Genomic DNA, 23,246 nt, shown 5'->3' with positions numbered 1-23,246 from the left:
TACCGACCCTTTGGCTCGTTTCAGCTGAAGCCTCTGAGCAAAGCGAGAGGTTATTAAATTAATCTGAGAGCCTGAATCCAGAAGAGCCCGGCAAGGAAGAAGATCACCAACTCGACTCTTTATCATAATGACTGTCGTGGCTAGAAGCACTACGTCTGAGCTAAGATTCTGAGCAGGAGGCGAGCATGGTGATGAAGCGGCAACAAGAGAACTTGAAAGATTGGGGCCTGGGCATAAGTCTGTCTGGATAGGAGACGTAGTAGCGTTTGCAGGTTCCGTGTTAACTGACGTAGGCAGCGGATTGTTGATATGTAAAAGGGTATGATGCTTTTCACCGCATGTGCGACAAGAGCCTGAACTGCAGGAGGTATTCCGATGTCCCTTCTTCAAACAGTTGAAGCAAACTCTAAGCTTCCTTGCCTCTCTAAGACGCAAAGATGGCGAAAGGTTTCCAAAGCGAGTGCAGCTGTAAATGTTATGCCCTTTATTATCACAGAACACGCATTCCAATACGATTGTATTTGTAGCAACAAGACTGTGTTTTGAATGAGTGATTCGTTTATGTTTTCCAACCTGACTGCTATGGATTTGAATCAACATAGCTTGATCCATGGTCTCCATGGCTTGACATCTCCTCTCCAAAAAAGCCGAAAAATGGTCCCATGTTGGTATGACGTTAGAGGGCGACAGCTCCTCCCATTTGGTCCTGGTATCAGAGTCGAGATACTTGTATGTGGAGTGAACGATGATGCATCCAGCTATTTCCTCCATGGTACCCATCGATCTAAGCGCTCTCATGTGAGAATGAAGCTTGTCCGATAAAGTACGTAGCTTTGTAGTTGACCCATCTTCAACCTTCTCATGCCTCAGAATCTCAGCGACGTGTGCCTGAAAGATTAAACGTTTATTATTGAAACGATTGTTTAAAATGTCCAATGCAATATCATAATTGCTCTCCGATACTTCCAAAGAGCGAACAGCCTCCAGGGCAGGTCCATCCAAACATGAGCGCAGGTGCTGGAACTTCTCAATCTTTGATAGAAAGGGCTCCTGATCTATTACTGTGTTGCTTAAGTCGCTGCCAATTTCGCTTACATCAAGCTCTTCTAAATTAGAATGAGTAACATTAAATGAGTCGGATATTTTTTCCAAGAATTTTAAATGAACACTTAGCGCATCTTCACTGATTGGGTTGTTTTCATCATTCAATATCGTCTCTCGAAGTGAAACGGCTTTGTTGTATATTGAGAGTGCCTTTAGTTTGTAAAAAGACACCCTGTTTTCCGGCACGTCATTAGACTCATCCATTTTCGACAGGCAGCAGCGAGCAAAGCACAAAGAAGAATCGAAGAACCAACCGTTTGATTTTTTTGGTATGCAAGCGCAAGTGCAGCGAACCCGAAGCCGCTAATGCACGTAGCTGTATTAGTGCTTGTAAGCAAGCGCGCGACGAAATGGGAACTAACCGCTTCGCGTTCGAACAGTTATGTTTAGCGGATAATTTTCACTGTTTATAATTGTTTATTTCCAAATTGTTACTGACGATCACGTCGGGGTCACCAAATGTTGAGACAACGAGCTTTTTCGCTGACTATGATTGTTCAATAATTTCACAAATTATTAATTTCCGAAAACGTTATAAATTTTATTATAGGTATTTTGTGTGTTGAGGGTGGCCGAAGATGCCAGAGCCTTTTACAATAGTATTAGAGTGACACACTTGGATGAGGCAAGCGAGCCGATCTCGAGCCAAAGTAATAGATTGGGGACAAAAAGGGTCTGTTCTCCAACTATATCAAGCGGTAACTGCTAGAGCAGGCGCAGCTGCTGACGGCTTAGCGACGGCATAGGAAAGAAAAGATAACAAGAGCGAGCATAGATAAGAATAGATGATTAAATGAGAGCATGTTGCTGAGCGAGCATAGATAAAGCTACGCTTACGTTACGTTAGTTTAGTATAATGACCAAAATAGAAAAGAAAGTGAATTGATAGGCAATAAAACAATGGTATAAAATTTACACTCGGGCTTCGCCCGAACAGGCGCTATTTTCTCGTCCAGTACGATCTTTAGCATGATCGTGCACACTGCTTCTGTCTGCTTCTTTTCGGTAAAGTCTTGAATCATTGATTGGACGGCATCTCTGAAATGCGATGGAATGTTAATGTCAGTATTTGCTTCGACCACGTTGTAAATACTTATCTGTTTAGTGTCCTCAGTTTCCTCCCCCGGCAGGGGAGAAAACTTATATCCTCCTGGCGTTGTTGTCATTGTGAACTTGGATATAAAGTCGTGTCCAAGCAACAATTCGCATCTGACGGCATGATCGGCCACCACAAGGAATTTGTGTGCCAGTCGCATTACGTCGATCTCCACTAATGCGGTAAACTGCCCAGCGGAGCGTGTGATGTTGTTTCCAAGTCCCCTCAAAGTTGACGAACTGGCTTGCAGATGGACACCACTCATTTTACCGAACACTGACATCTTTAATAGGGAAACATCTGCACCGGTGTCTATGAGCCCCTTGACTTGCACGTCGTTAATTTGTAGAGACTTCAGGCGTTTTTCCTCGTATGCAACGTTTACGGCAGCAGAACTCGGGCAATCCTTAGACATGTGTCCAGTCTGATTGCAGCGGAAACACTTTAATGCAGCTCGGCAATCCTTGCGTAGATGCTGCTGGGATCCACAATTGTAGCAGTGTTGCTTCCTTTCATATTTGGTGAAATTGAACTTCTTTCCGAACGGCTGTGAGTCTTTTTGTTTCGGGGCAAAACGCCCATCAACCGCGAGCGTTTTTTCGTATATTTCGTACTTCTCTCGCAGCTGCTTGTATGAGCTGCATGCATACAAGGTGTACTTATCTTTGTTTATAATCCGTTTTTAAATTCAGTCCGTCGACAATGTATCGAATCCCCGACTCCGTGTCTGTTGTCCCACGAGCAGCAATGCGTTTCATCTGTAGTATATATTCGTGAAAACTTTCGCCGGCAATCTTCACTCGCATAGACTATTGATTGTGAATTTGCGCACTGCATAAACGCTCACACTCGAACTCCTGTAAAAGTTGGTGACGCAATTGTCCGTACTCATACACTGCTGTGGACTCGAGAAAAAGAGCGGCTGTACCTGTCATTTTTAATCGGGCTTGCACGTATTTTTGTTTGTCATTTAGTCCGTATGCTTCAGCGTTTAGCTCGAAGTTAATAAACAACTGCTGTACCGACATATTTTCTCCGTTGAGTTCTGGAATAATTTTGGAAAAATTTTCCACTACCAGCCTTGCATCATTTTTCTTGTCTATTTCATCAGCATTTATTTTCATCGAGAGCAGTTGAACCAGCTGTTGAAGCGTCTGTGTGTTTTCTTCTAGGAGTGTTGACCTCATCGCTTCCTCGTTCGCGTTTTGCTGGCGATTGATCCTGTTTGCTTCTGATCCACTTGGGCCTTCGTTTTGCTGCATATTTCCGGCTGGTGGTCCACTTGTATTTTCCATTATAATTCTACTGCGCAATACTCTTGTGGGCAGCCGGCTTGAAACAATCTGATCTGCTGCTGTTACTACTGCTGTTGCTGCTGCTGTTTCTAGTGCTGTTTCTAGTGCTGTTTCTGCTCATCAGCTGTTCCTGTGCTGCTGTTATTACTGCTGTTGTTATCCCTGCTGCCCCCTCAATAAGCCAGCTGGCCCACTCCTTCTTACATAAATTTAACGAATCATTACTAAGTAATGTCACGCAAAACTCTGTTAAATTTACCATTTTTATACCCGATACTCAAAATGAGTATGGGGTATATTAGATTTGTGGCAAAAGTGGATGTGTGTAACGTCCAGAAGGAATCGTTTCCAAACATTATTTATTTATATAATTTATATGTTTATTTCATGCATTATCCTAGCGCTACAAGTTTACACTTATGTTTAATGCGCTAGTCACCCCTGTCTGTCTGTCCGTCCGTCTGTCCGTCCCTATTAGCGTCTAGTGCTCAAAGACTAGAGCTAGAGCAACGATGTTTTGAATCCAGACTTCTGTGATATGTCACTGCTCCAGGAATATTTCAAAAATTCGCCCCGCCCACTTCCGCCCCCACAAAGGACGAAAATCTGTGGCATCCACAATTTTAAAGATACGAGAAAACCAAAAACGCAGAATGACCATATCTTTAAGATTGCAGAATCAGAATTGGATCGTATTATTATTATAGCCAGCATCAAGAAAAGACTTTCATTTTTTCTCGCCCTGTCTCTCTCTAACACACACGTAGCATAGCCGGCTTTGCTTAGAGTAAAACATTAGCGCCTAGATCTCAGAGACTATAAAAGCTAGAGCAACCAAATTTGGTATCCACACTCGTAAGTTATCGGACCTAGACGAGTTTGTTTCAAAATTTCGACACACCCCCTTCCGCCCCCGCTAAGGACGAAAATCTGGGGATATCCACAAATCTCAGATACTTTTAACGCTAGAGTAACCAAATTTGGTATCCGCACTGCTGTTAGATCTCACTATAAAACGTATATCTCAAAATATCGCCCCACCTCTTTCCGCCCCCACAAAGAACGAAAATCTGTTTCATCTACAATATTGAGGATACGAGAAAACTAAAAACGTAGAATCATAGATAATGACCATATCTATCAGATTGCTAAATCTGGATCAGATCAGATCGTTTTTATAGCCAAAATATAATATTCGTTTAATATTCGCGGCGTCTACCGGAGGAGAGCCATACTGGCTAAGTATCGGGTATAAATGCGGGTTGCGGTCTCCGCAGCAACTCACAACGTTCCCCCTTGTTAGTTCTACGTTCTTTGCAGTTGAGTGAGTGTGTAAAAATGAAGTATCCTCAACTTTACGCTTATTATACTTTAGGTCTTACATCTAACCAAACTGACTCGTCTTGTGTTTGTATTCCAATGCTTTGAGGTGGTAAAAGTGGTTTGTTCTGCGTAGTTCATATATCCATTGTCTTATTTATTTTTTTATTCTGATAGTAACACAATTCTTGACGTATTTTAATCCATTTATTAAAGGCACTAGTTTTTTTATCATTTAAAATAGGCAAAAACGTTATATTTATTAAATCGTGTTTCTGGGCATTATTTAACATTTTTTTATATGCAATCATATGAATTAAAATAACTTTGTATAATTTATGCTTATTTTTAAGCATTGCTCAATATTTTTCAAAAAATCCCCGAAACCAATGAACTTATCAAAACAGGTAAAAATCATCCTTTTGGATGAGAACTTTTCTATTAGAATTTATTCCGCATTTTGGACATGAAATGAAACGTAATGCATTTGTATTCTTTTTTAGAGCGTATAGTTGCTTTTTTGATATCTTATGATTTCCTCGTAGAGTATTCAATACTATCTGCCCTAATGCTTTTATTAACTCAATGTCACAATTACTTTTAATTGCATTTCGAAGTTTATTATTTGCCCGTTTGAGCACATAAAATAAATGTTTGTTCGCTTTCAGCCGATTTAGATTCTTTTTGCAAATAATTTTCATCTGAAAAGCAAACTGTATACCCAGAATTAAAAATATGTGTACGAAATCTAAGGAGATAATTTTTTCCCTGAATAAGATCAATAAGTAAATAACCATGTGGTTCATCTGCCACCTCCACATATATTCTGAAGAGATCCTGAGAATTTTCAGGATAACTTTGTCTTGCTAAGCATTGAAATTGAAGCTTTTCTCTAGGATTTTTGAGCGCAACGATGTATTTTGTGTTTAGTGAATTATCTCGAGTATGTGATGATTTATGAAATATATTTTGTGTGACTTCTATTACGGATAAATTCCTGTGGTGTGATCCTATTGTAAAAAGTTCACATACATGTTTATTAAATGCGCCCATCATTAAGTCATCTAGTATTAAGAGAATAGGCTCATGATTTTAATTTTCAACTGTTTCGGGAACTCCTTAATAGTATTCGATGTTATTAAAATTTTGTTTAGCATGCTCCTCTCCATAACACCAAATTATTCGATTAATTGAAATGCTCAGCAAATCATTCTGTTTGAGATGCCAAGCTTTTTTGGCACCTATGTGTTTCAAAAATGAAAAGAGATTTTGGGTTAAACTTTATAATTCGTATTTAATCTTGGTGGCTTAGCGGAAGCCGATTGCTTGCTATTGCCAGATGAACTTTATGCGAGATCGATATGCAACCAATGCGCAGAGGGGTTAGCATAGAACTAAAACTATAGACGACGGCGTTAGATCAAAGTGACTGCCGAAGTGGCGGCAGCAGATCAAAGTAGTTGCCGAAGTGGCGGCGGCAGAGAGCCCCTTTAGCGGGAGAGCGCAGCAGCTCTGCAGAAAGTCAATGCTTTACAACATATGTAGGCGGCTCTCTATGCTCATACAATAATAATGTTAAAGTTAGGGTTATTCTCCAGCAGCTGGCCCGAACATACTCCCCCCGTTGGGAGCTAGTCTCTCAACAGATTCCTTAAGGGGCAGCAAACATAGCCGAGTGACGGCCCTCCCGATGTTTCCTGAGGATGTCTTCAGGTCAGCGACGCGACACACTCCGTCCTTGCCCAAAACGACATCGACCACTCTAGCCAGTGGCCAACGCATTGGAGGAAGATTTTCGTCCTTCACCAGAACGAGGTCGTTCTTGCAGATGTTTTGCGCGGGGGTACGCCACTTCGCGCGCTCTTGCAAAAGAGTGAGATACTCTTCGGGCCAACGGATCCAAAATATTTGTTGTAGTTGGGTGACCCGCTGCCAGCCATCCAGACGATTGTAGTTCAGCTTCGTTAGGTCAGGCTCGAGGATTTGCTCATGGGGGCCGCCTAAAAGCAGATGAGCAGGAGTCAAAACGTCTAAATCATCAGGATTTTCTGAAAGCGAGAGCAAAGGGCGAGAGTTAACAATTGCAGTGATCTGACAGATCAGAGTGCGCAGCTCGTCGAAGCTAAGCACAGATGGTCCAACTGAGCGGTACAGGTGATATTTTGCGGTCTTCACGGCCGCTTCCCACAACCCGCCAAAATACGGAGAGCGAGGTGGGATGAAACGTCCGTCGATCGAGTCAGCCAAGCAGGATTCGTGGACCTCCTTCATATGCGGTTCGCTCAGACAGAGCTTCTTTAGCTCCAGAAGCTCGTTCTTGGCCCCAACGAAGTTTGTCGCATTGTCCGACCAAATTTGACTTGGCCTTCCTCGAGTGGAAGTAAAACGCTTTAGTGCGCCTAGAAACGATGCAGTGGTCAAATCCTTTACGAGCTCCATGTGTATAGCCTTAGAAGTGAAGCAGATGAATACGCTAATGTAGCACTTGATCGGAGGCCTTGTGCGGATTTCTGATCGGTAGAAAAAAGGTCCACAGTAATCTACTCCAGTGACTTCAAAAGCTCGAGATCTTTCCAAACGTTCCTTAGGTAGGTCTCCCATGATGTGTTCGACCATGCGCGGCCTAGTCCTGAAGCATCTCACACATCTGCTGACGACCCTTGACACTGCCTTTACACCTCCAATGGGCCAATATTCCAGCCGAATTTTGGATAGCAAGGCGCGAGGTCCGGCATGGAGGTTTCTTTTATGATAATATCTTATCAGCGCAAAGGTAATGGAATGTCCCTTTGGCAGAATGAGCGGGTGCTGAGCGTCAAATCCTAGCGATGAGTTACCAAGACGACCTCCAACTCTAAGTAGTCCAGAATGATCGATGAACGGGTTGAGTGAACTAATAGAACTGGATTTCATGACTTGACCATTGCGCCGAATCTCCTTTAAGTCCATCCACAAATTCGCCAGCTGAATGTGTCGAATTAGAAGATGCGTTCCTTGCCGAATATCAGAAACGGTGAGTCCTGGATGCCTAAGACGATGTATAAATTTATGCATGTAGGCGAATGTGCGCTGCATGCGAAAGAATGAATTCGCAAATTTGCATCCGGACGTGAGATCGGCATGTGGAGGCGTGATTAGCAATCCTCTCTTGCGAAGCTCCAAAGTTGCTATGTTGTTAGATGGAGATACAGACCACTTATACTTGGAGCCTAGCAAAAAGGATGGGCCGTGAAACCATAGCTCTGACTGGATAAGATGGTTGGGAAGCGAGCCTCTCGAGAGAATATCAGCAGGATTTAAAGATGTGGGAACATAGCGCCATTCCATGGCTGCCGTCAACTCCTGAATTGATGCCACTCGATTTGCCACGAAAACTTGAAATTTAGCTGGCTCGTCCCTAATCCAAGATAATGCTGTTGACGAATCCGACCAGCAATAGAACCGACCTGTAAAGATTCCCATGTCCTTTACATTCTGCATAATTTTCGCAAGCAATGGGCTCCACTTAATTCCAGCTTAGGAATCGATATAGTCTTTAGCGGCGCCACTCGCGACTTTGAGCACAAAACGTGGCTCGAAGACTGGGCTTCCCAGGACACGACATACACGCAAGCGCCATATGCTTCTAAGCTGGCATCACAGAATCCGTGAACTTCTGTAGCCACACTAGAACGAAGAACCAAGCGAGGAAATGAGATCCGAGAAATGCTTGCCAAACTATTTCTCAAGTCCATCCAAGTTGAATGCAACGCTGAGGGTAGGCTTTCATCCCAATCCAAATTTTCTCTCCAAAGATGCTGAAGGAAGATTTTGCACCTGAAATTGACTGGATTTATCAATCCAAGAGGGTCGTAGAACAGCGCAATCGTAGATAAAACCGACCGCTTTGATGGCTTTGAGTTTGTGTTCAGTGCGGACAAGGCAAAAAGCAGCTGATCCGAAGCAGGGTCCCACGCTAAGCCGAGAGTTTTGGCTATGTCGCTTCCATCATTAAACTTTAAGAACTTCTTTATGTCATCTTCAGGGGTTCCCTCAAGTACTTCCTGGTGACTGGAGCACCATTTCCTAAGTCTAAAGTTACCACGGGACAGTAAAGCTGATGTTTGGTGCAACTTGTCCATGACCTGTGCGACCGAATTACCGCCCGAAATAAGGTCATCCACGTAAAACTCCTGCCGCAGAGCAGCTGAGCCAAGAGGGTAGGATTCACCCTCGTCGATGGCCAGCTGGTGCATTGCGCGGACCGCTAAAATTGATGCAGCCCTCGTCCCGTATGTGACGGTGTCTAATGTGTAGACTTGAACCTCGGACTCGATGGAATCTCGCCATAGGATGCATTGATACAAATTGTCGGGTGGAGACACTCGTACGCAGCGGTACACTTTACAAATGTCCCCAGTGAGAGCGACTGGATATGTTCGAAAGCGAATCAATATGTTAAACAATGCAGGCTGAATAACAGGGCCTGTCATCATCACATCATTTAGAGAATATCCAGTTGATGTAGCTGCGGATCCATCGAAAACGACACGGAGTTTTGTCGTCGTACTGTCCTCCTTTAGGACACAGTGATGAGGCAAGAAATATTTGCAGAGGCTACGGGAATCAGGGTTGACTTGGTGCATATGATGCAAATCAATGTACTCCCTCATAAAGGCGGAATACCGCTCCTTGAGTGTAGGATTACGCTCCAGTTTTCGCTCCAGACTGATGAACCGTCGATAAGCCTGAGCATAAGATTCTCCTAAACGATCAGTATTGTTATTTAGCGGCAGACGAACTGCATACTCCCCGGATGGCAACCGTGAAAGGTGGCTTACGAAATGTGCTTCACAATGGTCTTCTTCTTTGGTATTCAACCCAGCCTCCACACAATTCTCGACTTCCCAAAACATACGAAAAGTTTTATCCAACCTTGCTTCCATCTCAGCTATCGAATCCGGACAATTGTGCGTGGCCAAAAGCGCCGAGCTTCATACCTTCTATCCACCGCCAGATACGATCCACCCAAGCCGGGTCTTCTGCAGAAGAGGCAGTCCATCGGTGAGTTTGATTTGCCCTACGCAGAGGAGATCATAAAAAACGCTCGCACCAATGAGAAGATCAACCCGTTGAGGATTGAAAAATGCAGGATCAGCGAGCTGAATGTTAGATGGAATACGCCAATCGGATACATTTACTGTCATACTTGGTTGAGAATCGGTAATCGTGGGGGCGATGAGAGCAGTAAGTGTAGTTGTGTAAGCAGAGGTGCGAGAATGCATACAAATGCTTATGGTGGATCCCTCAGTAGAAACGCTGGTATCGCCCAGTCCAGACACAAGTGCAGACGATTGAGTTCTCCTAAGCTGAAGCTGCTGGGCGAACCTGAATCTAAGATGGCACGACAAGGAACTAAGACGCCAGACCGATTCTTTACGAGAACCACGGCTGTAGCCAGAAGAACGACATCAGAGTGAAGACCTTGGGCAGCAAGAGAGGTAGACGAAGGTAGAGACGAGCTGCTAGCAGAATTTTGAGCAACGGAAAGAGTGTCCGGTTGAACGGCAGCCTGGGCAGCCTTGTGTTGTGGGCTGTATACTAACGAAGTGCAACAAACTATGATGCCTATCGCCGCATACTCGACATTTTCCACTATTGCATGCGCGGGTCCGGTGCCCCGGTTTTAGGCAATTGAAGCATAGGGAAAGCTTCTTCACTTCTTTGTGGCGCAGCAACGGTGAGAGATTTCCGAATATCTTGCACGAGTATATTCCATGGCCCGCTGAGTGGCAAAAGACTCATACAGACGGGTCGGCGGAAGAGTTGGAAGCTACAAACGTTTTCTTAACCTGCGTATAGGAATGGTTTTTTCCCACCTGATCGCTACTAGCGTGTGTCGCTGTAGCATATTCCAATCGCTCCATTTTCTGGCAGCGTTGCTGCAAGAATTCGAAGAATTCCTTTGCGGTAGGTATAGCATCCGACGATGTGTGCTCCTCCCATTTGGTTTGCGTCTTCGAATCCAACTTCTGCAGCAGCATGTTGATAACCATGAATCCTGAAATCTCCTCGGCAGTTCCCAATGTCTGCAACGCTCGCATGTGTAAATTGACTGCATCCGAAAACTCCCGAAGCCTTTTAGCAGAAGGCGAGTCTACCCTCTTTAGCCCAAGAATCTTCTTGATGTGTGCCTGGAAAACAAGTCTTTTGTTATTAAAGCGTTTATTAAGTATATCCAGAGCCGCACGATAATTGGCACTGGAGAGCTCCAACGATCGAACCGAATCCAAAGCCGCATCAGCGAGGCAAGAGCGAAGGTGTTGGAATTTCTCGATGTCACTGAGATCCATATCCGCTTCAATCACCGATTTGAACATTGCCATAAAATCGGAGAACTCGACGTATCCACCAGAAAACTTAGGCACCTTCAGCTCAGGAAGTCGCTGCTTGTGAGCCATGATGATGGTACTATGTCCGGAATGGCTTGGCAGAGTCGTAGAATGGGCAGCGGCGTGTGACTGGCTTACTTCAACAGCAGCCAGCAACTCAGCTTTCAACGATATGAAAAAAGTATCGAAGATTTCGCGCAGCTCACTCCCAATCTCGTTTTGATCGAGAGCCTCCAATTCATTATGGGCCTTATTAAATTCCTCTCGAATTTCTGCCAACATATCAAGGCGCACCTCGACTTCCGCGGCGGTCAGCTTATCGATTTTATTCCCCGCGAAGGATTCGCCAAGCCTGTGCAATCGATCATATAATGACTGACTTTTACGCTTATACAGACTCAGTCTGGAATCAGCCACCACAATATTTCCGCCCGCGCCTGTATTTGGATCGTGGTCCATGTTAACCGTTGTGCAATTGACACAACAACGGAAAATGAAATACCGCTTAAGCGACGATGTATAGACGCGAGAGCGAGAATGCAAGACACGAAAAGTCAAGAACCGCGGCTGCAGCTGCGCAGAGAATGAGAGATTCGACGCTTTAAGTACCGGAATTTGTCTATAAATATTCCAGCCGCACTCTCACTGAATTTGCAATGTTTTTCAATGTGCACCCAAATGTATTTTTTGGTAGTTAAACTACAAAACAACACAATATTGTATAATTAATAAGTGTTTTAACGGAACGCGATTAAGAAATGGTTTTATACCACGTCGGGGTCACCAATGTTTGAGATGCCAAGCTTTTTTGGCACCTATGTGTTTCAAAAATGAAAAGAGATTTTGGGTTAAACTTTATAATTCGTATTTAATCTTGGTGGCTTAGCGGAAGCCGATTGCTTGCTATTGCCAGATAAACTTTATGCGAGATCGATATGCAACCAATGCGCAAAGGGGTTAGCATAGAACTAAACTATAGACTACGGCGTTAGATCAAATTGACTGCCGAAGTGGCGGCAGCAGATCAAAGTAGTTGCCGAAGTGGCGGCGGCAGAGAGCCCCTTTAGCGGGAGAGCGCAGCAGCTCTGCAGTAAGTCAACGTTTTACAACATATGTAGGCGGCTCTCTATGCTCATACAATAATAATGTTAAAGTTACGGTTATTCTTCAGCGGCTGGCCCGAACACATTCCTTTTTTTTATTAAATTTTCTAAAAACGTTGTTTTACCAGACTTTGAAGGTCCGCAAATAAGCATTGTAAAAGGATGCATAAATTGCTTAAACATTTTTGGTTATGTTTTATTTATTGATATTTTATAATTGTTTTGTAACAACTAAGATATTCTAGTTACGCGTCTTCTGATCGCGTATTTTGTGACAGTTTTTTTCTAAGTGAGTATCAGATCCGCAATAATTACAATAAACAACTAGTGTGTATCCGCTTTTGTGAGGATCCTTTTCAAACAAACGCTTAAATGAATCTATTTTAAACAACTAGTTACTACAAGTGTTGAATATAAGCTGAAAATCAAAATATATTTTCTTTATTTTATTTTATTTTATTTATTAAATTAACAAATTATCTGATAATAATGGTACTTAATTACAAAAGGCGGAAAATAATAAGTTAAAAGTTAGCTAAATTTAAGTGGTTATAAATATTGAATGCAATTAGTTTAAGAGTCATTTACGGGGATTGGGTATATCAGAGGGAGTTATAATTATGGCATAAAACCCTAAAAGGTGCATGTTCGGCATAATTAGACCTACATATGGGTAAACGGATAGGCCTACCAGTACGGGTTGGTCTAGATGGGACGGCCAAGTCAATCTGACCCAAGAGAGTTAAGAAGTCAACAATCCCGAGAAGGAGCTTGTTACATTACGCCATTGCATTTTCTGCGTTGGTGCAACGACGGCAGGTCAATAAGATTTAGCCTAGACCGGTAGGGTGGCAAGATTCTACCCAAGTCCCAGCTAAAGTTACGAAGTGCAAAAATTAACGAGGGGGAACGTTGTGAGTTGCTGCGGACACCGCAACTCTACAGTTATACCCGATACTAAGTCAGTATGGCTCTCCTCCGGCAGTCGCCGCTTATATTAATCGACACGACAAAGAGTGCGTGCGAGAGAGACAGAAAATCAGTCTGAGCGTGACGTCGGGCGCTGCGTAGCCAGTGCAAATTGATTTGTTTCCTATCGCTATAAAAATAATCTGATCTGATCCAGATTCAGCAATCTGATAGATATGGTCGTTATCTATTATTCTGCGTTTTTAGTTTTCTCAAATCTGCAATATTGTGGATGCAACAGATTTTCGTCCTTTGTGTGGGCGGAAGGGGGTGGGGCGAAATTTTGAGATATTCGTTTTATAGTGAGATCTAACAGAAGTGCGGATACTAAATTTGGTTACTCTAGCTTTAATAGTCTCTGAGATTTGTGAAAATCCCCAGATTTGCATTCTTTGCGGGGGCGGAAGGGGGTGTGGCGAAATTTTGAAACAAACTCGTCTCGGTCCGATATATTAGGAGTGTGGATACCAAATTTGGTTGCTCTAGCTTTTATAGTCTCTGAGATCTAGGCGCTAATGTTTTACTCTAAGCAAAGCCGCCTATGCTACGTGTGTGTTAGAGAGAGACAGGGCGAGAAAAAATGAAATTGTTTTCTTGATGCTGGCTATAATAATAATACGATCCAATTCAGATTCTGCAGTCTATAAGATATGGTCATTCTCTACGATTCTGCGTTTTTGGTTTTCTCGTATCTTTAAAATTGTGGATGCCACAGATTTTCGCTCTTTGTGGGGGCGGAAGTGGGCGGGGCAAAGTTTTGAAATATTTTTGTAGCAGTGACATATCACAGAAGTCTGGATCCAAAACATCGTTGCTCTGGCTCTTATAGTCTTTGAGCATTAGGCGCTGAAGGGGACGGACAGACGGACAGACGGACAGACAGACAGGGCTCAATCGACTCGGCTATTGATGCTGATCAAGAATATATATACTTTATGGGGTCGGAAACGATTCCTTCTGGACGTTACACACATCCACTTTTACCACAAATCTAATATACCCCAATACTCATTTTGAGTATCGGGTATAAAAATTGCTTTTGCACGGATTCAATAACAACCTGCTGCTCTTTATACTGCGGGCTCCACACACAAGAACAATACTCCCATCTAGGACCTACTAACGAGATGTACAGTTGTTTCGTAACGTACGGGTCGTCAAACTCCTTGTACCAACGCTTGATGAACGCTAAAACACCCTTAGCTTTATTTACAGTTGCAGCTATATGGGTGTTAAAACACATCTTATGATTAAAAAGGACTCCGAGGTCATTTGAACTCGAAATTCGCTCAAGGACATGATTTCCTAGAACATATGGGACAAAATGAGGAGCGCGACGGTAAAATGTCATAAGTTTGCATTTGGAAAGGTTCAGAAAAAGAAGATTAGTTGAACACCACAATAGTAGTTCTCTTAGATCAAGTTGAAGGCGTGTGTGCAAATACCAATCAGAGTAAGAAAGACAGATTTTGACATCATCAGCATACATTAGTGTAGTAGAGTATGTTATGACTTGAGGAAGGTCATTCACAAATAAAATGAACAGAAGCGGGCCCAGATGACTTCCCTGTGGCACACCTGAAGTAACATTTACAGTATTTGACAACACGTTAGAAAACAAAACACGTTGAGTACGGTTAGAGAGATAGGACAAAATCCAATCTAGAAGATTCGTTGGGAACCCTAATAAAGAGAGCTTGTGAATAAGCAGAGCATGGTTCACAGAATCGAATGCCTTGCTGAAGTCAGTAAAAACTACATCCGTCTGCAAACCAATTTGAAAACCACGGTGGATTAGGTTAGAAAACTCAAGAAGGTTAGTCGAAGTTGAACGATGTCTGAAAAAACCGTGTTGCGACGGAGATATCAAGCTGCAACAAAGCTTTGTGATACCACGATAGTTTTCAATATTTGATCTTGAACCTTTTTTGTGAAGCGGAATGATGTAGGACTCATTCCAAATTACTGGGAGATAAGACTGTTCCAAAGTGTTTGTAGTGGGGCGGACGAAGCTCAAGTCTCCAATGACGATATGGATGATCCAGTGAAACCTCCTAGTAGACGTCGCAAGAAATGAAATGCCGTGGTGCTTCGTGGTATATATGTAGTATTTATTTCGGGGGTCGCGCGGTAGATCGGGCGTTTGAAACGGGGGTTGAAACGTAACTAAGCTAGGCCTTATGATCTATGCTCTATGATGGCTTGAGCGCCGGTTGGATCGGGGATCGTAAAACCTCCCGAGCGCCCCTCCGAGCGCGCGAGAGCGAGTTGGGACCGGAGCACACGAAGCTGGCACAGTGCGCGGCACCCATCTGCTGCTGGCCTAAACATCCGAACATTCGAAATCCTTCGAGTCCGTATCCAGTACCACCAGCGCCGTCGGGAGGATATTGAGGCTCCTATGTTGTAGAAAGGAGCTTACGGAGGGCGCCGGGGTTCCTACGACGGGGCGGTTCACGGGGTGACGGGGACGGCACTCAGCTTGAGACTCTGGACTGGAAAACGATGAGGTCGCGGTTCCTACGATAGGTCGGCTGACGGGCCGACGAGGACGGCGCTCGGAGTGAGCCGGCGTAGCTGTCGACTGTATTCCCGAGGCTGAGCGGGCTGGACAGCGAGGCGCGGATATGTGGAGTAGCGTGTGGTGGTTCTTGCCACACACCCTGCACAGCCCGCCACTGAGGCAGTCCTTCCCGGAGTGCTGTTGCGCCAGGCAGTTGGCGCAGTATTTGTTTCTCAGGACGGCTCGGAGCCTCTTCTCAGGGCTCAGGCGCAGAAACACGTGGCAGGTCCGTAGCGGGTGTATTCCTGAGCACACTCGGCAACGGTAGGTGCTTCTACCCCGTGGACGCCGGCGCTCCCCGGTGCGGTCGGCGCGTGCGCGTGAGGCCATGTCTGGCTACGATGAACTAGAAGGAAGGAAAGTGATCGAAGAAGTATTAGTAATGAAACTTGGAGCTTTGGAAGGTACATTCGCGTTATTGTTGGACGGAACTAGGGCGTTCTACTGGAAAGAAAACGACCTTTACAACAGTCCTTTTAAGGACCCCGCGGGCAGTAAGGATATCTACCACACGGACTCTATCGTCAGCGCCGGGATACACGGACTGGACTCGCCCGAGCCGCCATTCATTGGAGGGCAGGTTGTCTTTTTTGACGACAACCATATCCCCAACCTGGAGGTTTGGCGTCGGCGTCTTCCACTTAGTGCGCTTGTGGAGCTCTTTGAGGTATTCCTCTTTCCACCGCTGGCAAAACTGTTGGGTGAGGGCCTTTAAATGCTGCCATCGATTGATTATTGATTTAAGGTCACACTTTATTTCGGGCTCCGCCGTCGACATCAAGGGTCCCCCGGTAAGGAAGTGCCCGGGAGTAAGGGCCAGCAACCCAGTTGGATCTTCGGACATCAGCGAGAGTGGCCTGGAATTAAGGCATGCTTCGATCTTTGCGAGAAGCGTGGAAATTCGACAGTGTACTTCCGAGTGGACGTGGCTTTGTAGAAGAGAGTTTTGAAACTCTTCACCCCGGCTTCCCACAAACCTCCCATGTGTGGAGCTCCTGGTGGGATAAAACGCCACGCTTCTAGGAAGTCTCGGGAAAGCACCTTGGCGGCACCAACGAAAGTTTTGCCATTGTCGGAGTGAATGCGCTGCGGACACCCTCGTCGTGCGACGAAACGAGCGAAGGCTGCAAGAAATTTCTCGGTCGTGAGATCCGACGTGGGCTCCAAATGGATCGCCTTCTTGGAAAAACACACGAACACACACACATACCCCTTGGTTATCAGGCACGCTCTGCCTGTGTAATTCCGTATTTCGAAGGGACCCGCGTACTCAATTCTGGTGTGCGTGCACGGTCTGGAAAAGGACGTTCGTTCCGTGGGAAGATCACCCATCGTTTGGGCTTGCAACTTCCTTCTGGGGATGACGCATACCTTGCAGGAGTTTACCACCCCCTTCATGAGAACCTTGGGAATCCAGAACTTGGATCGGATAAGTCGCACCATTAGTTGGTTCCCGCCATGAAGAGATAGCCGGTGGGTGAATTGCGCGAGAAGGCGGGATAGCCGGCAGCGGTACGGCAGAATAATGGGATGCCGTTCATCGTACTTCAGAAAAGTAGAAGTTGCGATACGGCCACATGTTTTTATGAGCCCATGTTGGTCTAGGAACGGGCTCAAATTCAGGATAGAACTTGACCTTGGCACTGGCCGCCTCTCGCTTAGGCAGTGATACTCTTGGGAGTATTCCCTGCGCTGAGTCTCTAGGATAAGAGTGCGCTCAGCTCCGGTAATGTCTTCGCTTGCAAGGTGGTCCTCTTGTCCGGTGACCAGCTTCCGGCAGCATTTTGTGAAGCGAAGGACATAAGCACGGACTCGCAGAGCTCTCTCCAGATTGGAGAACCGATCGGTGAAGTCTTCGAATGGGCTCGGTGCAAAATTAACCTTCATAGCACGTTGCTCGAGGGTTATCTCGGGATCGCCCCGCCTTGGGCTGCCCATTGATGCCGGGGCCCTTGCAACCACGCTGATCTGAGCCACCAGAGTTGGTTCTCGACGAGCTCTTGTAAGGATACGCCCCTGATGGCGAGGTCGGCGGGATTTTGTGCGGACGGAACGTGACCCCAATTCTCCAGTGGCAAGCAGGCTTTTTCAGCCAGGACAGGACTATAGCGGAATCTGTCCAGAAATAACAGGTTGTAGGTGCGCTTGGCATATCTGGCAGGATAGCCGTCGCCGTATAGCTCTAACCGGGGGAGCGATACAGTCTTAACGGGTGCGACTCGTGTTTTCGCGGTGAGCAACTGCACCTCGACCAGGTGGTCAGTCTCGATGCGTACGTCGATCGCCGCACCGTACGCCTTTTCGGACGCATCGCAAAATCCGTGATGCTCGACCCTTACAGATGGTTCGGAGCCAATCCACCTTGGAATGCGGATCTGAAGATCTTCGTCCCATCCCACTTCTTGCAACCAGATCTCTTGCATGAAGATCTTTGACCGGACAATGAAAGGAGCCAACCAGCCCGCAGGTTCGAACAACCTTGCTATCTGGGAAAGCACCGCTCGCTTGGTATAGGATGCTGTAGATGCCAGTTCTGTCGGAACGAAGAAGAAATTGTCTGTTGCCGCCTTCCAGCGAATTCCGAGAGTCTCGGCTGTGCTCTCTGCCTCAATTTCAAGGAAGTCGGTGTGAAGGAGATGGTCATTCGGAATGGTAGTCAGGATATCCATGTGGTTGGACGTCCATTTTCTCAGTGGAAACCCGGCAGAACTCAGGGCGGCCTGTAACTCGCGGATAGCTAGTTGAGCCTCAGTGGGAGAGTCTGCTCCCGCTAGGACGTCGTCGACATACATACAGGGTCGTAGGTTGAGGAAACATCAATCGGAGGAACTTCTGTCATGTGATCAAGGTCTAGGTATTCTTGGATCACGGAGTCGTATTGCGCTTGTAAGGTAGAGTCTCTTTTTAAACGATTTTCGTTCCGCAAAAACTGAGTCAGGGCAATCGACCTTGAATACTCCAGATCGGATCCGAGACGATGTGGCTCACGGAACGGCAACGCGACATCGTACTTTCCGTTCGACTTTCTCGAAGTGGTTCGGAGGAAATTGCTTTCGCAGTAGGCATCCGACTCGCCTACGAATTTCACCGGTAGTGTCTCCACCTTCCAAAACTTGGTAAGGAGCTGGTCTAAGGGAGGCTCTAGCTCGTTCTAAACTTGCGTAGAGAAGGATGAAATACTGCTTTGTACAGTATTGGGCACTGGGCCACAGATGTCAGATGCCACAGATGTTGGTCTGTGAGCCGCTTAACAGGATGGACGGAAGGATATCCGCTCCAATCAGGACATCTATTTGGGATCTCTCGTGGAAGGTCGGGTCTGCCCATGCAAGGCTCGGCAGGTCTCGCAACGAAGTTTGCGGAATCGGATAGGAAGGCAGGTGACCCGCCAGTTCCGGCAGAACATAGGCCGTGGCGTTTAAGTGCAAGTCCGGCCTCGTCGTGGAATGCATGGCAAAATGGCAGATCTTCGTGGATTGAGCGGATACTGGCCGATTGAGGCCCGAGACTTGTGCCTGGATAAGTCGGAACGGCAACTTGATTATATTAAAAAGACGTTCCGTGATAAACGTTGCCTCGGATCCCGGGTCGATTAGAGCGCGGGCGCGGAAATTTGTCCCCAGGTGGCAAATATTAATGATTGCAGTTCCCAGAAGGACAGCTCTTTGGCCGGAGGCGAAATAATTCTGAACGCTGGGTGGCGCGTCGGAAGAACGTGGACTTGGTACGACTGGGGAAGTGGAATCACGGGCGATTGGAGTGCCACGGTGCAGCAGCGTGTTGTGTCGGTCCCCACAAGTACTGCAGTTATGGGCACTTTGGCATTCCCGGATCTGATGGCCTCGTACGAAAGAGTTGAGACAAAGATGCTTTTGTTTGATGCAGCTGGCACGAGCATCAGCGTTCATTTGGAGAAAGTGCGGGCATAGCCGGATTGGGTGATTCTCTTTCCCGCAAAAATCACACGTTCTCCGGTTCAGATTTACGGTTGTCTCGAAGGAGTGAACCGTCCTAGGAACCGGACTCCCTAGGGAGCGGAACGAGTTGCTTCGGGAAGGTGGCGGATTCGGATCACCTTTCGGACTGTGTGAAGTGGACGGGTTTCCCTCGATGGCTTCGAGCGTCAGGTATCTCTGGCTGAGGAAGGATTCCATCTCCTTCCACGAAGGCATCTCTTTCTTTGTGGTGACGGAATCTTCCCACAAAGCGCAGGCCAACTTCGGTAATTTGGAGGCACAAATAGTCACCAGCAAGCAGTCCCAGGTTTCGGTGGAGACCTTTGAGTGGGCCAGTGCGGTTAAAACACCTTGGATGGTGCTGAGAAACTCCTTTAGCGCACGACTGGACTCGGTTCCAGTCACCAGGAGCCTGTTATTTTCGTACCGGTCCCGAAGGGCATTCCAGGCAGCCTCGAAGCCGTTATTTGTGAGTGGGGACTTTTCCACTATGGCTTTCCGATCACCACTGGTCTTAGTGGTGAGGTGGTACAGCTTCTCCACGGGAGACAGCCTGGGATTCTGTATGTAGATCGCAGTAAACAGGTCTCGGAACGTAGGCCAGCGTACGTTATCCCCAGCGAAAACTTCGATGTCGCATGGCTGTGCGGAGGGACGGGCTGGTTGTTGGAGCTGATCAGTGAGATCAGCAACGCACTGTTCGTACACCGTAAAACAGTCATCGAACTTCGATTGAAAGTCCGCTTCAGTCTGCGCACCTTCTTCAGCCACAACCGCGAAACAATTTTTGTGCTGTGCCTCAACCTCCGCCCACATGCTTCGGATTTGGTCACGGCGTACCGTGGCAAGAGAGGCAGATAGAGTGCGGCGATTTGGAAGGTTTTTTCGCTCTCCGAAATGCATAAGTTTTCGTGAGGCTTCAAATTTAGCCATTGCTGTAGTGGTAGCGGAGTGAGCCATTGTGTGGGAGGGTCGAGAATGGCTTGGACTGCTTTGCGTACGCGCTGGCCCCTTAAGCGTGACCGGCGACGGGAATAGGACCGATCTGGTCTTCGCACCCGCGGAGCTTGTGGTGGGCCCCGGAGTACTGGATGACTCAACTTTGCGAGTCACCGAGGTGGGTGTTTCTGGGGCGGACGAGCTGCGTGGTCTTCTGACACTTGGAGAGGTCACGGACAAAAACTTTTTGTTCTCTTCACGCCCTGTTGGCATATTCGGAAATCACACGAAGAAAGGAGAACAAACTCCCACTCGGATGAGGAAGTGTGGGGCGAATGGCCACAACCTTGGTTGTATAGGACCGCTGCTGCTGCTTGTATGTGTGCGTATGGATGTAAGTGCTATGTACGGGGCCTTGAGTTAACGCAATTGAACAACGGGTACAAAACGGTAACCGTTTTAAATACAAGATGTGTGTATGTATATAGATATGCAAGAATATGCTACTTTAAAAAGAATGCGTACTTATGTATATGTAAATAAATATGTGCCGGGCGTATGAAATCGTGTATTATGTTATGGACAATATAATTAGTTAAGAAAGGGGCGACGTAGTGACCAAAAAACTGTGGGCTATTGGGCATGCACGGAATAAACACCAAGGTGACTGCAAGAATCTGTGCAGCATATGTATATGCATATGTATGTACGTTTGTCAGCCGCGAAAGCTCAGCTGGTAGCTGGGAGAGGAAGGCAGATGAGTTACCGACAGATATGCATACATATGTGTATAAATGTAAGCGCTGGATCGGAGGCGGATAACATTGGTCTCGCTGCAGGTGAATTCTTTTTATTTCACTGTGGCACAACTGTGCACGACTGTTGTATTGGGTATGTAGATACTGGGTATATTGGAATATTGTATATTGGGTATATACGAGCACTCGAAGAAGCGGAGAGCGCCCAGAATTGCCAAGAATATGGCGCCGTCGATAGAACGGTGAAAGGAAAGACGCGGCACGTATATATATGTATCTATGTCCAGCCGAATGGGACTAGGAGGTGAGTAGCCACTGGAGATGGGCAGATGGGGAATCCGTACTTATCTTGGAGATTGGGAATTATCCGCCGGTGCTTGCTGGGGTGGACTTCTCTTTTTGTTTAGGCGAAGATCCGACTCGAATCACCAATGTTTGTAGTGGGGCGGACGAAGCTCAAGTCTCCAACTACGATATGGATGATCCAGTGAGACCTCCTAGTAGCCGTCACAAGAAATAAAATGCCGTGGTGCTTCGTGGTATGTATGTAGTATTTATTTCGGGGGTCGCGCGGTAGAAGTTGGCACAGTGCGCGGCACTCATCTGCTGCTGGCCAGAACACAAAGAGAGGTTGAAGAGAAAGGTCAAGGGTTTGCAAAGGGACTGGGCACAGTGTTTTAAAATACAACTTGGTACCTTATCTGGACCCGCAGAAAACGATATGTCCATAGATGACAAACCTTCAAGAACAACGCTTTCCTCGAAAAAGGGCAGAAAAATGCTGTTAGCTTGAGGTAGCTGGTACGGATACGGAGTGGATGCGTTGTAAATATGAGACGAGTACGTTGTTTGGAAAAAGGTAGCAAATAAATTTGCAATACCAACAGCAGAAGCTTCTGTTTTATTCTGGTAATGAAGGGACGGAGGAAAAGCGTTGGACTTACGCTTAGAGTTAACAAACGAATATAATTTTTTAGGATCACTACGAAAGTTACTACTACATTGTAAAAGGTAATGATTATAACACTGACAATTAACGGCAAGGAACAGAGAGCGAGCGGAGGAGTATAGAGCTAGGGCCGACGTGGAGCCCGACTTCTGGTACTTTTTATAGAGCCGGGATTTATTGTTTTTTAAGTATGACAAATACTTGGAAAGCTGGGAGGCTTGGACGATACGGGTACAGTGATATCTGGAACAAATGTATTAAGGGCGGAGTAAATAGGGCTATAAAACGAGTTAACAGTTGCATCTATGTTTGGTAATGAATAAAGAAACGACCAATCAACACGCGAGAGATTTAGATCTAAATTGATAAAGTTTGTTTTGCGAAAACACTTTATGTGACAAGGAGCCATGGAACTGTCAGCACCACCAGATCGGGCACACTCAAGGGATATCGACAAAGTTAAATGGTAAGGATCTTCAGAGAATGATATTGGGCTTGCTCTAGATACCGTAGCAAGAGAAGCATCGTTAAAAAAAATGAGGCCAAGAAGTCTATCCCTAATGGTTTTAACGGCATTAATTTGGACAAGGGAAATATCCGTTAGACCATTGATAAAGTCATTATGGTAATTGGGAAACAACAGATTAGCGTCATCGCAAGGCAGCCAAGAAAGAAATGGGAGGTTAAAGTCCCCCATGACAATAATTCGATCATTGCACCATAATGCAGATACGACAGTATTAATTGCTGAGAGGTGGTGTAAGTAAAGCTCAGCATCAGACCTGGGAGGAATGTAAGAGCAGGTTAAATTTAAAAAATGCCG

General features: G+C 45.9%; 1 pseudogene; it reads right to left on the bottom strand.

The window, feature by feature from the left end:
* Positions 1-16,684: 16,684 nt before the first annotated feature.
* LOC117185121 (uncharacterized) lies at positions 16,685-20,989 on the bottom strand (annotated as a pseudogene).
* Positions 20,990-23,246: the final 2,257 nt, after the last annotated feature.

Source organism: Drosophila pseudoobscura, chromosome X (genome assembly GCF_009870125.1).
Source record: "Drosophila pseudoobscura strain MV-25-SWS-2005 chromosome X, UCI_Dpse_MV25, whole genome shotgun sequence".
NCBI lineage: Eukaryota > Metazoa > Arthropoda > Insecta > Diptera > Drosophilidae > Drosophila > Drosophila pseudoobscura.
The sequence above is the reverse complement of the archived record's forward strand: the minus strand, read 5'-3'. Positions and strand labels throughout refer to the sequence as shown.